Source organism: Vicugna pacos, chromosome 8, assembly GCF_048564905.1.
Source record: "Vicugna pacos chromosome 8, VicPac4, whole genome shotgun sequence".
Taxonomy (NCBI): domain Eukaryota; kingdom Metazoa; phylum Chordata; class Mammalia; order Artiodactyla; family Camelidae; genus Vicugna; species Vicugna pacos.
In genome coordinates this window covers 73,772,939-73,789,379 of record NC_132994.1, presented here as the reverse complement: position 1 = coordinate 73,789,379, position 16,441 = coordinate 73,772,939, and the positions used below count along the sequence as shown (strand labels likewise).

Sequence of the window (16,441 nt, the reverse complement as noted above, 5' to 3'; positions counted from 1 at the left end):
AAAGATGGAAAATGAAGAACCCAGAAGGTGAAAGAAATATTTGTAACTGAAATTAATAGTGATGGTTTTAGGAAAGGTTGAGTTAAGGGACAGTTTTTCAGATATTCTAAAATACTTGTATCTGACTACTCAGATTTTAATGAAACATTTCTATAGCCTTTCATTGAATGTTGTATCAGCTTTATTAATGAAGAGGGGTTGATATACAGATAAATATAAAGGAGAAATAGGGTCTGAGGGAAAGAGCACCCAGAGTTTTCTTAGGTCACACACAGCTTTGTCAGGCGGGTTGCACAGCTACTGGAATACAGTAGGTTTTCCATAAAATTTTTAAAATAAAGGGTGGGTAATATATGCCTATGTAATATATATTATAATTCATGATTTCCTGATTGCCAAAAGACCTAGTAAGATTCTTTTAATACTTTTGTTTCAATACAATTGATAATATTTTTCTTTCGCAGGTAGGACATTTTGTAGTTAAATAAGGACACTCTGAGAGGAATGCATTAGCGCTCTCAGTACTGTAAAAACTGCTATTTTTCTCCCATGAGGATGTTGCAGTCACTCTGCCTAGTGACAGAGTTAAAGATGTCTGTCTACTTATGGCTCATCAGAGCAGTAATTTGGATGCTTTGACAAGTGTGTGCCATTCCATTGTCTTCATTCTAAAGATGACAAAACTGAAGCAAAAGGAGGCCAAATGGCTCATTCTAGATCATGAAGCAAATTAATGCCAGAGCTTAGTTTCAAATTTTCATGCATAAGTCTTGGGTATGAACCATAGATTCTTTTTCATGAGTATTAAGTGTTTATTCTATGTACAGTAAAAACTTGAGTTATTTAATTTTATGTAAGAGATCACAGTATAGAATGATGATTCAGGATATAGATTTTTTCTGGAAAATAGAACGTTTTCAGCATAGGACATTGAAGGCCTAGATTATACTCTGACCTTATTTGCAACCCACATGGACATTTAAAGGCATCTATGTGACAGATGAGATAATTCATAAAAGAGATAATAGGAGACAAAATCCAAATGAAAGATGCTAAGATTGAGACTGGAGAGAAGAAAGAACGTCTTTTCTATTAGAGCAGAAGGGAAGGTGGGCAGCACTGATGCTGAGGGAAGTAAGTTAGGAGAGGGAAAAGAAGGGGGTTACTCTGATGAATGGCCTCTATTCTCCCAGTAAAGTAGGAAGCAGGAGGTCTCTTAGGGCCTGACTTTGTTAGATAGGCTGTTTATAGATTAAAATGACAGTAATGTTCCCACATTATACTTCGGCCTGTGAGATAACCTGTTGTGTGGAGGTAATACGTTTCTAGAGGGCTGCACACCTACAGTATGTTAGACAAAAAGAAGCCATGCAGAGCTTGAGCTGAATGATGCTGAACTTGGGTGCTCTTGGTCTTCATTTGATTGCACTTCTTTTCTGTTTACTCTATCAAGGACCTGCAAGGAGAGACCAAATAATACTTAAAAGTATCTGCAATGCAGGTACTGTATAATCTCTGTATAGTCTCTCTGCTTTTATTTTGTTTACAAATACATGGAAAGTTGCATCATCTGTAATCTGAAGCATATTATGTGTGCTTCCAATCGATATCTGGGTGCCTACTAAAACCAAGCTCTGGAATTAGAGGCTCCTGCTTGAATAGAGTTTAAAGACAGATGGAAAATGGTGGAAACAATTAATAGATTGCCAAATAGATAAGAATCTTAGAGAATAATAAGTGTCATGAAGGAAGCTGGACACTATGATAGGTAACGGGATCCTCGGTGTGGATTTAGATTGGTGAAGGAGAGCCTCCCAGAGGAAGTGACTGTGGAGCTAAGATTGTCTGGCAAGTGGAGGAAGCCACATCATTGCGGAGAGGTAGGAAAAGTAAGGCTGGGGGCTTTGAGGCAGCTTGTAGTGAAGGAGTGAGGAGGAGACCGACAGGGAATGAAGAACATGAATGATCCCAAGACCTGGGGACAGAGGTGGTATTTAGTCTAAGGGCAACAGGTTGCAGCTGAAATATTTTAAACAGGGAAATGATCTAATGGGATTTAAATGTAAAAGTTCCTTCCACTGTTGTGTGAAGAATTCATGGAATGCAAGGAAGCTGTTGCCTTAGGCCAAGGAGGTGGTGTCTTTGACCAAGTAGCAGCTGCAGAGATGGGCAAAAATGGATGAATTTGGGGAGTTGGAAAAACACAGTTGGGGACAAGATGAGTGAACAGTAAGGGGGTAAACAGTCCTGTTGATTGACTAGATATGGGAGGCAAAGTGGGAGTCAAGGATGACTTGTAGGATTTTTGGCTTTTTGTTCTAGAACACTTCTCAATAAATAAAATAAAAAAGTGTACTATCACACAGCAGTCATTGAATGTTTATCGACCATCATTAGGGATCTTTATTAGGAGTATTTTATAGATAATGACACTTGGCCCCGGGCTATCTTTCAAAGATCACTGAGCTGTTGAGTGGTGAAGTTGGGAGAGGAAGCAGATCACTCTGAGTTTGCTCAGAGCCTACTTCTGAGTCCAGGTGTGGACCGAGAAAATGTGTGTGCATCAGCTCCTGCTCCATCCCCCGTTTCCTCCTCCACTTAGGTAGGCCAGCTACCGTAAGCACTTCTGGTACCCAGGCCTTAAACCAAACGCATGTTTAAGAGGTCTTGGATACCCAAAGGAAGCCTTTTATCTCTTCCTCTGACTCTCAGCCCCAGAGATGAGTGGCATCTCGTACACAGGTGCCTTTGCAGGCTGGCATCCCTTTGAGAAAGGAACAGGGGCTGATGCGCTGTCTGAAGACAAACTGGGCGTTCCTAAGACCTCTCCCACTGCTGTGCCTTCCTCAGGACCCACGGTGCCTCAACTGGAGAAAGTCCCCAGAACGGTCAGAAGGCCCTCCGAGCAAGTCTTTGGACCCTTTCTTTGTCTTCTGGGGTTTTTGACATAACAGAGGGGAGAGATGTTCAGACTGGTCGCTTCCTTGCTCTGGGTAAAAGGACGGTCCAGATACATCGATTGCGTAATCCTCAGTTTGCGTCTGGAATGTCTACTTTTTGTTGTTTTCTTTGCTTTAATTTTATTATTCTTCTTATTAGTTTAATTTGTCTAAGCGATTCTTTTCAAGTTGTCTATACTTTCATTATACTTGTTCTTTCAGGAACTTAAATTGAATGGACTGAGATGATACTGCAGGGTATTAAGTCTCACATGTAAGTATTTTACTGAAGTGCTCACTAGTCACTTAGCTACTCTCCTGGTTCTCTTCCTATTTCTCCTGCTCTTTTTCCTGTGTGCCTTTTATGGACTCTCCTTCCTCATTTGACATTCCTATCTAGGACGCTGTCAGCTGCGGTCATGTTCTAACAGCACATATATGCTGGGGCTGCGTCTTAGCCACGTGTCGGGCTTCCCCTGGTGCCGGCTCATATACCTGCCTGCTGGGTACCGCCAGCTAGTGTCCCACAGGCACGTCAGATTCAGCTAAAATCATCATCTCTGTCCCTAAATCAGCAACTGCTTTCTCACTTGATGAGGCCACATCCACCCAGGCCTCCAGACTGAGTTCTCTGTATCTTAACCTTCTCATTCTGCATTCAACCAGCCTCAAATTTTACCTACTCAAAGTTTGTCAAAGCATTTTTTTTCTTTTTTTGCCCTACCAGGGGCCTAGTCAGGCCCTGTGTCATCTTTTAACTAAATTCTTCTAAACTAGTTAGCTATTAGCTTTCTGCCTTCAGTCTTTCTCTTAAATATCTACTCCACTGCTGTAAAAATTTACCTATAAGATGAAAAATATGACTATGGAATTCCCATACTTAAACTGTTTAATAGACATCATTGCTCAAAGAATAAAACCCAAGCTCCTTAATTGTAAGGCCCTCCATAGTCTGGCCATCCTACCACCCAGCTCTGTTTAGATCACTCCATGGGCTTGAGGCTGCAGTCTCACTGGCACCAGACTGACTGCAGCTGCACACAGCTGTGCTGTTTCCCACCCTTACGCCCTGCTCATATGATCGCCTATGCTGTCAATCCTCTTTCCTTCCATTTTAGTACCACCTGGTTAAACATCCATCAATTAAGGTGCAATTCAGGCATAGCTCCCCTGTGAAGTCTTTTCTGGCTCCTGGAAATGTTCTTTGTTATCATCATCATCACTATTCCATTTTGGTGCCTTGAACCCGGCGGGCATCCCTATCACTGCCAGGACTTCAATGTTTTATAATTATTGATGTATCTGTTTGCCTCTCCCTTTAGGCTTTAATTGAGGGCATCTTTTCATCTTAGTGAAGTTTCTGAAAAAGATTAGGCAGTCAGCAGGTATATGAGGATTAAACTGAATGAGTAAATGTTGGAAATTGATATTTATGCCATTTTTTTGTGATACATTAATATAATCTGTTATTTTTAACTACATAGAAATACCAAATGTGAAAAATAAGAAGGCAGTGCATTTTAATGGAAAGAACACTAGAACCACGGGGTCATGAGATTAGTTCTAGTTCATGTTTTGTGACACACGGGATGTATGGCGTTACTAAAAATCACTTGATTTCCGAGGACCTTGATGTTCATATTTGTGAAATATGAGGCAGGGCCTAGGCAACAACCTAGAGGATCTGTTTGGGCTCTGCATTTCTTTGAAATTCCAGATGTTTACTATGACCTTACCTTTATATTGCTGTTTCCAATTTGGAATTGAACAAATGCTCTTCTGGAATAATTATGGATATATTGTTAGACTGTGATTTTTAATCCAAGATTATAACATATGTATTACTTCTAGTTATGAAGCTCATATAGTCAAGCAAAAGCATTTCTTAAGATTTTTACTGCACTTGGACACAAAGAATAATTTTATGGTCCTTCACAGGCTGTCTTGAAGCCTGATTTTAATTTCTTCATTTATGGATGTAGAGGGAAAAGTAATTCACCATTAATGTAGTCCACAAGTATGTCTGTCCCCTCTGTCATCATATTAATTGGGAGTGAAATACACATAAATACAAATAAAAGCTTAATAATGATGGTCTGAAATAGTAATTGACTTTGCTTCTTATAGTCTCTCAGTTGCGTTTAGTTAGTCACCGCATTTTATATGGAAGAAAGTTGACGCTAGAGAAGTTAGTGATGGTCACAAACTGGGTCAAGTAGTTTGACAAACCTAGGTTATCAGAGACACCGGTTTCCTTCCGTAACTCTCCTTTCTCATGTATGGGGAAGTATTAGTCTCCCATTTAATTCCCATTTCTGTTAAAGTGTCTGATACCAATGTTATTAGGATGTTTGGAATATTTGTTCCTTACTGATAAGGCATATTTGTAAGGAATAAGGGACTGAGATACAGGTGCAAATGTTTTAAAAAATAACTGCTAATATATGGGAAAAGGCACAAAACGTACAGTTTATATTTTTAAGGTTTACAGTGGCCATTACTTTTTATATTACCGCAATAGCTAAACAACCTTAAGAGATGAGGCTTTCCTTTTCACAGTGGTTCCAGCAGGAAGAGAAATGCCTCATCTGGATGAGTCGGGGCCTTTCACTAGTGAATCATAGCTTTCTTGGAGGACAATTTCTCAGTTTTCCTTTCTCTTTCTTTCTTTCTTTCTCTCTCTCTCTCTCTCTCCTCTCTCTCTTCTCTTTCTCTCTTTCTCTCTCTTTCTTTCTTCCTTCCTTCCTTCCTTCCTTCCTTTCTTGCCATCCCAAGGGCAAGTTGAGCTTACACATTAAGTATGGCACGTCTTCCTGGTGGTCAGTTACTGCAGCCCCCAATAGGAGAGGAGGGGTGGGCAAGGTCATGTGTGTTTATGTCCACTTGTTTTTTAAAGTTTTAATTAAATACAAATACTTTCCCACAAATCAGCTTAATGGACTATCACTGTTTCTATCATATTATAATAGTAATATCATATATTATTTATAAATATAGCACTGTATTTTTCATTCCCTCTATAGTAAGTGTCCTAGTAACAAATATTTTGGAGTTCAGAAGGTTCCTATAATTTACCAATTGCCTTTTAAAGTAGAAAACTTTCAAATTATGTATTTTTCAAGTGGAAATTTTATCAGTATTTAAGAATAGGACGATTAAAGAGTTTATTTAAAAATCAATGAAAATATATAAATAATTAGGGGGGCAACCTGAACATTTGTATTTTGGGCAAAGGAGTTGTTCAATTTTCTGTTGTCATGATTTCTGCCCAGACAATGTCAATACACACAGAAAATTTGAGTAGTTATGGCTTCTTTTCTTCTGCCTGCCCTCAACTGCCTCTGATCAAAACTGCTTCCAGCTTGAGTTTCCAAGGCATTTCACAGACGACTTATTGTAGTGAAGAAATTACCGAGTGTACGGTGGGCCTGGCCTGAGATTTTTTCCCAGGTTATTACACGTATTACTTACCTATTTCTGTGTAGCAGATTAGTCCACCAGCTTAGTGGTTTAACACAATATACATTTATATTTTATTGTAGTTGTAAACAGTATCCGTGCACTAAAATTTTAAAACCACCTTTTTCATTACTGAGAAAACTTTGACATAACAACCCAGAATTCTTATTAGGTTAATAATCTTTTTGACTTACCATAAAAATCTTTCAACTTTTTTGTTAGTTTCATTTTAATTTTGAGTTCTTTAGTAAATTGACTGTAACTATGAAAATGCAAGATACTATTTAGAGATAAAACTGAAATTTTTTGTTTTATTTTCAACTAATTGTGTAACATTATCATCATTAATAGAAAGATGACATCTCTTGAGTATATTTGGAAAAACAAAACAGCAAGCTATGTCAGCAACCTAATTGACATCTATTTCTGGTGAAAAGCTAGTAGACAAGAAAGCTTATGATTGGATAATGTCTAACAGTTTTTCTTTACCCAGTTAATTAGTATAAATTTCTCTCTGGTTTTCATTAAGGAAGGATTTGATGAATACAACTACTCCAAAGGCTAGGATTTTTTGAAAAATTTTTATATTTAGCTTCCCAGTAAAGTCTTGCTTTAAAGAATATTTTAGTGCTTGGATTAGAAATGAACTAATTTTACTTGATGTACTTCAAAATAATATCATCAGAATTTATTTAAAACATGTATTTTATATTACTCTAGAGGCCATTTTAAACTCATCTTTACATAAATGTCTGTGGATATTATTGACTTTTGCAAATCATTTCCTGCTATTTGCACTGGGAGCACCGCACACTGAGCTGCACACTAGCCTAGTGCCTTTCCTATTGGTTCTTTGCTGCTTATGCTAAAAAGCCTGTGAAAAGCTCACTGCCCCTTGCATATAAAGGAGGTGAATGATTTTGAGCTGAATATGTAAAGGTGCAGCTGAGAATGCCTCCTTTCTACAAAGTCTCCCGGATAATTATATTCCATCACTTTCCTTAATAATTTATCCATTCTGCTTTTGGAATTATTTTTCCACAATCAGCAAACTCCATAGTTAAAGCCTTACTTTAGACCATTTCTACCACCACCTGGCCTTAACTAGGACTTCTCGTTTCTCCTGAGGCCTTTCAAGGGTGAGGATGTTTGATCTCACATAGGCGTGTTTCGGTTTCTATAGTGAGGTCATCACGCGCTTTATCTGTAGTACCAACCAGTTTTATTCCCACCCCTCTTGTTAAAACTCCTGAGCTTTGTGCCATTTGGTCCCCCTAGGCTCTCCTTCATATTGCTACTGTCATCTGCTAGCCTCGTCCCTCCCCCGATCCGTACCCTCGACTCACTGAAGACTTTATTTTCTGCCCCTGTGTTCTCTGTTTTAGCTTCTGTAAATTTTCTTGGGAATTCATCATTGACATGAATATCAGTCAGTATCCTCAGTCTTAGTTCCTTCATTTGCTCATCTCCAGTGAACTTTTATATCTACTCTATTCTAAGCACTCTCTAGGGGACAGACACAGACTACATTTTTGTCATCCAGAGAAACTTCTCTGCCTCCAAAATTACAGACTCAAACATCCTTGTCACAGAGTTCTTGCTCCCTTTCCTCTCACAGACACCACAATTTTAACCTCCCTCATTCTCTTTCTCACTTTCCCCAGCCTTTTACTTCTGTCTTTACTCACTCTGGGTTCTGTAGTTCATCATTTTACTCACTTTCCTTCAGCTGCTCTTTCTCATGCTCTTTTTATTGAACTTTCTGAGCAAATTCATAACTTCAAATGACTTTGGTAATTCATATTTTCTTTTTTTTTGTACTCATGAAGTTTTAACTTTTATTGGGGGGGTGAGTTACTGTCTTGTAGTAAACAACATTTAGATAAATGGAGGACACCATAATGTTAGAATCAGATGGCTCTTCAATTCCTGTGAATAAATATTCCGAGGATTTCGTAAGCAAACGTGAGTCACCACTCTCTGTAAGCACCAGTCTACACCCTGACCTTGTTTATCAGGCCTGACCCTTTCCATCCCTCCTCTATGCTTTCCTTTTGGTGGATGACTTTCTCTTACACTTCACTGAGATTTAAGAAGATGGCACCAAGCACTCCCTCCTTCTTCCCACCGGCTTCTTGAGAAACATATCGTCTTTTCTGTTCTCAGACCTGGGATTGCTACACCTGCTCTGGGCCCCCACCTCTTGACATTATCAAAGACAGTGCTCCTTTAGTGAGTCCTCTCTCCCCTGAATCATTACCCTTTCTCTCTTTCTCCATATACAATCATATTTTAGTAGCATCTACCCTTTTAAAAATCTTGCCTGAACCCCACTCACTTCTCCACCTCTTGCCTCCTTGCTTTCTTCTTGCTTACTTTTTACTCCCCTGACACCCTTGTCCAGGTCACCAATAACTCTGGATGCTGCCAAGCTCAGTTAGAGTCTTCTTCTCTTCCTCCACCACTCACCAGCATCTGGCACTGTTGATCATCCCCTCCTGGTTGAAACACACTCCTTTCTTTCTTCTGAGAACTTGATTTTCCTCCTGCTTCTATGGTCCTTTCTGCTTAGCTGTATTTTCCGGCTCAAGTCTGACAAAATTCTAAATATTGAAGTTCTTCATAGCTTGGCACTGAGTTCTCTTTGTCATCTCTTTACATTACATTCCCATGGCTTTAAAACCCATCTATATGCTAATAATGCCCAAATTTGGATCTCCCCTCAGTGCTCCCTTCTCATTTATCCACATTACTTACTTGACAACTCCACGTAGATGTTTCTCAAACATCTCAGACTTAATATGTTCTGTACTAAACTCTTGCTTTTTCCCATGGAAACCTATTTCTCCACGAATCTTCTTTGTCTCAGTAAATGATATGTCTCTCTACCAGATTGCTGAAATAAAAACCTGATTGACTTTTCATTCTGTCCTCTCCAACACCCCATATCCAGTCCATCCACAAAATGGTTGTTTTACTGTCAGAGTACATTTTCTATTGCTTTTGTTACTGCAATACCCTTGCCTTCTGGTACTTTGCTTTCTCTCTTGCCACCCATTAATATAGTGGTCAGGGTCATCTTATTAAAACATATATTGTCTCTCTTCACTTCCCTGCTAAAAACCCTTTATTTTATCTACATTGCACTTAGACAGATACTTTTTATAGTTTTTTTAATTGAAATATAGTCAGTTTCCAATGTTGTATCAATTTCTAGTGTACAGCATAATACTTCAGTCACACATATATATACATGTATTCCTTTTCATATTCTTTTTCATTACAGGTTACTACAAGATATTGAATATAGTTCCCCTATAAACGGAAGAAATTTATTTCTCTATTTTACATATAGTAGTTATTATCTACAAATCCTGAGCTCCCAAGCTCCCAATTTTTTCCTTCCCACCCTCTTTCCCCCTGGTAACCATGAGTTTGTTTTCTGTGTCTGTGAGTCTGTTTCTGTTTTATAAATAAACTCATTTTTGCCTTCTTTTTTAGATTTCACATACAAGTGATATCATGTGGTATTTTTCTTTCTCTTTCTTGCTTACTTCACTTAGAATGACAATCTCCAGGTCCACATGTTGCTGCAAATGGCATTATTTTATTCTTCTTTATAGCTGAGTACTATTCCGTGTGTGTGTGTGTGTGTGTGTGTGTGTGTGTGTAAGGAAGTTGTGATATATACACACATGTATGTATATACCACAACTTCTTTATCCAGTCATCTGTCAATGGACATTTAGGTTGTTTCCATACCTTGGCTATTGTATATGGTGCTGCTATGAACATTGGGGTGTATGTATCTTTTTGAATTAGAGTTCCCTCCATATGTATGCCCAGGAGTGGGATTTAGACACAGCTTTTTAATCATTACTTAACCTAAATAGCCACACATGGCCTAGCCTCTGGCTTTGTTCTCCAGCTCCTGCCAGTGGTCACCGCCGTCTAGTTATCTGTTTTCAGTTTGTGGAACAAACCAGACTTAGGTATTTGTTCATGCTGTTCCCTTTGTTTGGACTGTTCTTTTCTTCTCTTGTCCCATGGTTGGGTTCTTTTTATTTCAAGTTTCCATATACAACTCATCTCTGATTTACTTCTTTACTCACTCTTGGCAGGTTATTCTTTACCATAACATCATTTTTATTTCCTTCATAGCGTGACTTATTTTCTAATTGTTAATTTGTATATTTGCTTCTGTATTATCTGTGACTTCCACTAGACCCTAAGTTCCATCACTACAAAACAGCTGTTGAACACATATTAAGTATTTAATTAGTAATTGTTAAGTGAGTGAATAATTTAGTCTATCAATCTCCATAACAAATGAAATATTCAAAGACTGTAGAAAATAACAAGAAAAGAAATGATCCATTTCTTCGGTTTGTTCACAAATATATGTTACAAGAGCTTGCCAAGAGCTTCCACACGAGTTTGCCTTGCCCTCAACAAATGAAGAATCTTCTGGGTGGTTCTTATATAGGTGTCCTCACCTTACAAAAATTGCACCATATACTTCAAAGTTGTGTACTTTTTGTATATGGTTGTACTTCAATAAAAATTTATATGTATGTACAATATACATATGATATGTAATAATATTTAATAATATATAACAACTAAAATAATAAAGAAAAATAAAATACATTATATATAAAATATATATTATATATAACATCTAATAATGTCTAAAATAATAAAAAAATAAGGAAGGAAAATGTGGAAAGTGCCATGAATTACGTACTAATTTTCTGCAACAAGGCCTTATTTTTTATAATCAGGAGGACTGACAATGATTTTTAAGAAGAAAAGAGGTCATCTCTGAACAACTGTGTATTTAGAGGAAAAAAAATGTTCATTCTCATTCTTCTTTTGTTCATGATATTCTTCTCTATTTAGCTCTCATTTTGTTTTTAATGATTTAAAAACGTCCCTAGATTACGTTTTCTTGTTGTAGACAGGAAATTGGATATAGTTTTCAGATGTGGTCTGACCAATGATGTTGATACCTGGGAGAATTAGTACGTAGTATATAGTTTTGCAGTTTGTATTCCCATGTGCATATTTGCTATCAAATTTTCTTCTTGGACTATTTCACTTGGGAAAGCTGAATCTTAATAGAATCTCATCTGTATGTGTGCCCCACAGACTACCCTGAGGAGCAGAGCATTTACCAATGCGTACTGCAAGCATCAGATCATTAGATCATTAAGGGAGATAGTAAGAAGAGTCTTGAAATTACATACATACGAGAACTTGTCATCACACTTGGTTCCATATGATATCCTCTGAGTTTTAGTACTAGAGACTTGTCAAGTGAGCGTAAGCGAGATGTGAACAGAGACCAGCCAATCCAAGGCCTCCCTGGTGTGACTGTCTTCCACCTGCTGTATGAGGTCTGAAGTTGACTCCATCATTGCATACCATTCCATTTAGCCGTTTGACATGGCTCTCTCACAACCTGATATGTAGCAAAGTGTTTCCGGTTTCCAGAAAACTTCTGAAACCTACGTTTTGTGCATCTTCGTAAGAACTTGAATATGGTCTTAGGTTACTGTATATCCACCAGAGACTTGACACCTTCTGGTTAAGACCTGATATACAATTAGATATTAATGAGATGGACTCCAGAAATAACTCTCCTGGAATGGGCCTTATAGCAGATGAGTCTATGCTGCTCAGAAACTGCCGGGTAGACATAGAGTGCCCCAGCTGAGCCTGGGGATTTACATCCCCATAGGGTGGTCTTCAGTGAATAACAACGAGGGGATGTTTTCTCTAGCTCCTCCTACCTCCCACCTGTTATCCTGTGCCTCTCACCCAATCGGGACAGTCTGAGGGATGTCTCCAGAGTTCCCCTTGAGAATGAGCCAAAGTTCCCCTCCACAAGAGTCTGCCTGATGACACACCCTTGTTGGATTTACTTCCCTTCCCTGTCCCACCTTCTGACGCCCTATTCATGTTTCCCTTAGGAGAACATTTCCTAATAAATCTCTTTCACTTAGAATCTGCTTCTAGGGAATCCAACCTGAGACAAACTTCTTTCTACCTAGAGGCTGAATTTATTGGGATGCTAGTTTATCATCCTTTGACTTTAAACTGCTTATCATGTATTACTAAAGTTCTTATTTTATTCTTAGTACTACCTTGATCATTTGAATAACCTTAACCTACCTACCTACACATTAATCTTTCTTTGTTTTTTATTTGTGAAGATGTTACTGGGAACCATCAACTGAAATTTTACCACCTCAGTGGAACAACAGACAAATGGTGAGAGTTTAGTCTCACCATCCTTTGTGCCTTCATCTTTTTGTTTTAATCTCTGTTAAAGAAATCATATTATATATCACTGTTAGTTCTACCTTCCCAGCTAGGCTGTTGTCTCTTCCATGGAAGGGCTCAGGTTTTATTCATGTTTGAAACGTGTAGAAACGAGTGGTTAGTATTAAAAGTTAAGCAAATAAACACAAAATTATATGAGCATGTCAGTTTTGTCCAGAGATAACATGTTGAGCATAGACTATTGACATCATGCATATGATATCTGAGAACCTAATAGGACTATCTTTTTCTTTTTCAATTTCTCAAAACAGTCTTGATGAAAACTTCACATGGAGATGATTTGATGGGAAATCTCTTTATCTCAAAGGACAAAAAATCACCCCTCTTGTCATGGACTACCATTTACCTCCCCTCGTCAGCAAGAAGATGAGGGAAGTGAGAGGATTCATGAAATGCACCTGAGAGCTATTTACCAAATGCCAATTAGAAAATGTCAGATCGTTTAACTTGAAATGATTGTCACATGAAATAACCCATGAGACAGCTCTGGGTCTTTCTGAAACTTTGAGTCATCAGCAGCCTTGTTCATGAGGAAATTTGCACCTGAACTCATTAATGCTGAAGCTTAAGTAACTTTCGGTATCTTTTAGCTTAATTAGGAAGGGCAGCCCTACTTCCAAAAGAAATCTACAGTTATAACAATCCATCTCTGTGGATTGTTTTAGAATCCACTTGAAGGCATTTACAAAAGAAATTAAGGATTATTTGAGTATCTAGAGTTAGAAATGGGATTATATGCTTAACTGAAGGGGCTCTTGTTCCTGGGTCCATATTTAAGACTGATCTTTGTGTTTGCTGTTGAGGTAGAATTTCCTCTCAGGGAATATAGGCAGAGATCTAAAATATGCATTCATATTTTTCTGAATGTTAAAAAAGCCATCACTCAGGGAGTTAGTAGGGCTGCCTTCCAGTCATAGGAGGGAGGTTGATAATATTTCAGTCCCGGTCAACTTTGTGTCCTTAGGGTTGAGCCTAATGGGGAATCAGGGGAGAGCCTGGTCAGGGTGTTTAAGACTAGTTCTGACCTAATCTTGGCTCTATTAATGACCAGCTGTGACTTTGGATATGCCCCTTAATTTTTCTGGGCTCCATTTCTATTAAATGGGGAAAAATAATTCCTGGCTATTTCAATCAGAGGGTTTTTGTAAATATCCAGTTAGATTATAGTTTTGAAAGTCCTTTGGAATAAATACTATAAAGAACTATGTGGATATAACATTATTTTTATCTTTGATAGAATTTGCCTGTAATATGAGAAAAGTCATAGTAAACCCTGAAGTGCCCTCAATAAATGCTGCCGGCACATGTAATTTTGTTATCTAATTTTGTTATATGACATGTAGATTATAAACATATGGGGAATTTAGCATAGTTTTGTTGTAATTTGTTTGTTCTTTTGGTTTGTGCTAGTTCTTTGGTGAGGATGGGAAAAGTCCAGTAATGATGTGTATCAGAAACACAATAGACAAGACTCGTTAAACCAGATAGTTCCTGGTTGAAATCTAGCATCTGGGAAATCCAGCATCTGTTATCAATTGAATGTTTTGATGGGCATATGTTTGGCGTTTGTCATATTGAGACACCGAAAGCACTAAGCAATAATGGAATAGCAAGCCCCTTGGCAGAAAGAAATGGAAAATGTTATCATTAACCCAATGAAATAAAACTCTGATAGAACCTATGAATAGTATAAGCAAAGGCATGTGAGAAAAAAGTCAGTCTTGAGAGAAGAGTGATGCTTTGCTGATCAGTGCCTTGGTTGTGTTTTGTTTTTATCTGACATTTACATTCACTATGTTTCAATTAGGCATATATTTTGCTTTTGTTCAATGAAAGGGGACACAAATTAATATAGGAAATAGGATGCTTTAAATGGCTAAATTTCCTTGGCCTAATTACAGGATCAAGACTATACATACTTTTACATGGTAATTGCTATTTTCTTAGATTTAACTTCTTAAACTTTCAAAAACAAATTAAGAGAACTGAGAATAATCACTGTTACTTGTGTGCTACAGAAAACACCTATATGTATAAATGGACATAGTGACTCTTAAGTTCTGTTTAAACTTCTGACTTCTAATAAGGACCCTGAAGTAACTCATCTACTGTCTATCCTAAGTTCTTCAGCCTTCAAGCACCATATTCATTTGTTTGTTGCCTGCTCATATCTGTTTTCCTAATTACCAATTCTGAGGAGAAATGTTTAGATTTCTTTTTTCTATTAATTTTTCCTCTGGTAGGATACTTATCAGACAAGTTTATTGAAGAGAACAAAGTGAAATGATCTGTGATTAATTCCAAGTTAAGTGTTTCAGTGTCATCTGACATTTATTACCTTCCCTATACATTCAAGTAGTAGATGTGATTTTATAAGTTTAAAAAAACTGTATTAAATTATATAAGTACAATTATAACCTGAAATGTTTTCCTTATATGTAAGAAAAAGGTTACTATGATGTCTATATTAAGCACACTTAAAATCCAAGTAACCAATGGGAAAATGAGCAAAAACCATGGCCACTCTGGTAAACAACTTGCCCATAAAATCCCAGTCCCTTTGGTTGCCTGTTTAGGGAAGTGAAGCAAAATTTGATGCTGGCAGTCCACAGAAATCAAGACTAATCTCTCTTCTAGACAGTTGGAGGTGGCATTCAAACACCAGGGCAATCCAGATTTTAAAGTGAATTTGAGCTAGCACAGGGCAAAATTCTCTGTGAACACATTAAATGTGAGAAGACAGCAAGGAAAATACAAGATCACTGCTTCTCTGAAAAGGGAAACAAATGACACTGAGGTGGATGAAATTGTGATACCTACAACTTGGCTTCTGTTGTCAGCAAAGATGTGTAATTTCAAACAAAGTGTTTCTATTCCATTGCACTGTATGATTAAGCTAAATTTATTGTCAGTTAAATCACAAAACATCCATCCTCTCCTTGCTGCCCTTTTCAAGTCACTTAGACTCACTCTTTAATTCTATATTCCTGGCTCCCTAAACCACAGTCTTTGCATCAGTTCTGCTTGTATAGGAATGCTGTGGCTTGTTATGTTCAGTGCAATGACATTAACCGGCGTCTCTGTTTATCCTTTGGGGTGTGTTCTTTTATGAGGGTTTATACTTACATGGCTGTGCGTCAATTATATAATGCCTATTTCATATGCATTTACGTATTTATGAATATAACAAACTTCCTTGGTCAGTTACTCTCAACATTTTTGTCCATGAGTCATATAAAGACCTAGAAGTCGTACCATATTTGCAGACGATACAAATCTGGAAAGGAGAACTATTATGAGAGAATCAGAATCAAAAATTAAATAATTGTGGCCAGGGAACAGTGAGAGGAAACTGAAGTTGGACTTAATGGTGATGAAATTAAAGGCTTGGGATTGAACTGGTGGAAGAGGAGTCCTCAGCAGGTTGGGAGAACAGGACCAGGGCCTTGAAGGGAGGAAAAAGGAGGGAGGGAAAGATTTGAGCAGGAACTGGGAGGAGGGGGCATTTGCTGCTGGTGTGACCATGCTGGGCAAAGGCACCAAGGTGGCCCAAGAAAGCTTGAATTACGAAGTATGCTTTCCTGACCGACCATCTCGTGTGGTGGTCCCACTGCCCTCTGCTTATTGCATTAGTCTGATCTTTTGTTCCTAGCCCTGGGCTTTGTATTTTAAAGGACACAGGAAAACACTAGAGT

At 37.9% G+C, this 16,441-nt stretch overlaps 1 protein-coding gene across 3 annotated transcripts in view; it reads left to right on the top strand.

Annotated features, from left to right (window-relative positions):
- The window catches only part of PRKN (parkin RBR E3 ubiquitin protein ligase), a 1,151,747-nt gene that overhangs the window by 118,202 nt on the left and 1,017,104 nt on the right, over window positions 1-16,441 (top strand). Inside the window, exon 2 of one of the 3 annotated variants that reach the window (XM_072966150.1) lies at window positions 3,162-3,213. The exons of the other annotated variants lie outside the window; for them this stretch is intronic. The gene's annotated coding sequence lies outside the window, so the exon portion shown is untranslated. The remainder of the gene's footprint in view (window positions 1-3,161; window positions 3,214-16,441) is intronic. 3 annotated transcript variants of the gene reach the window in all.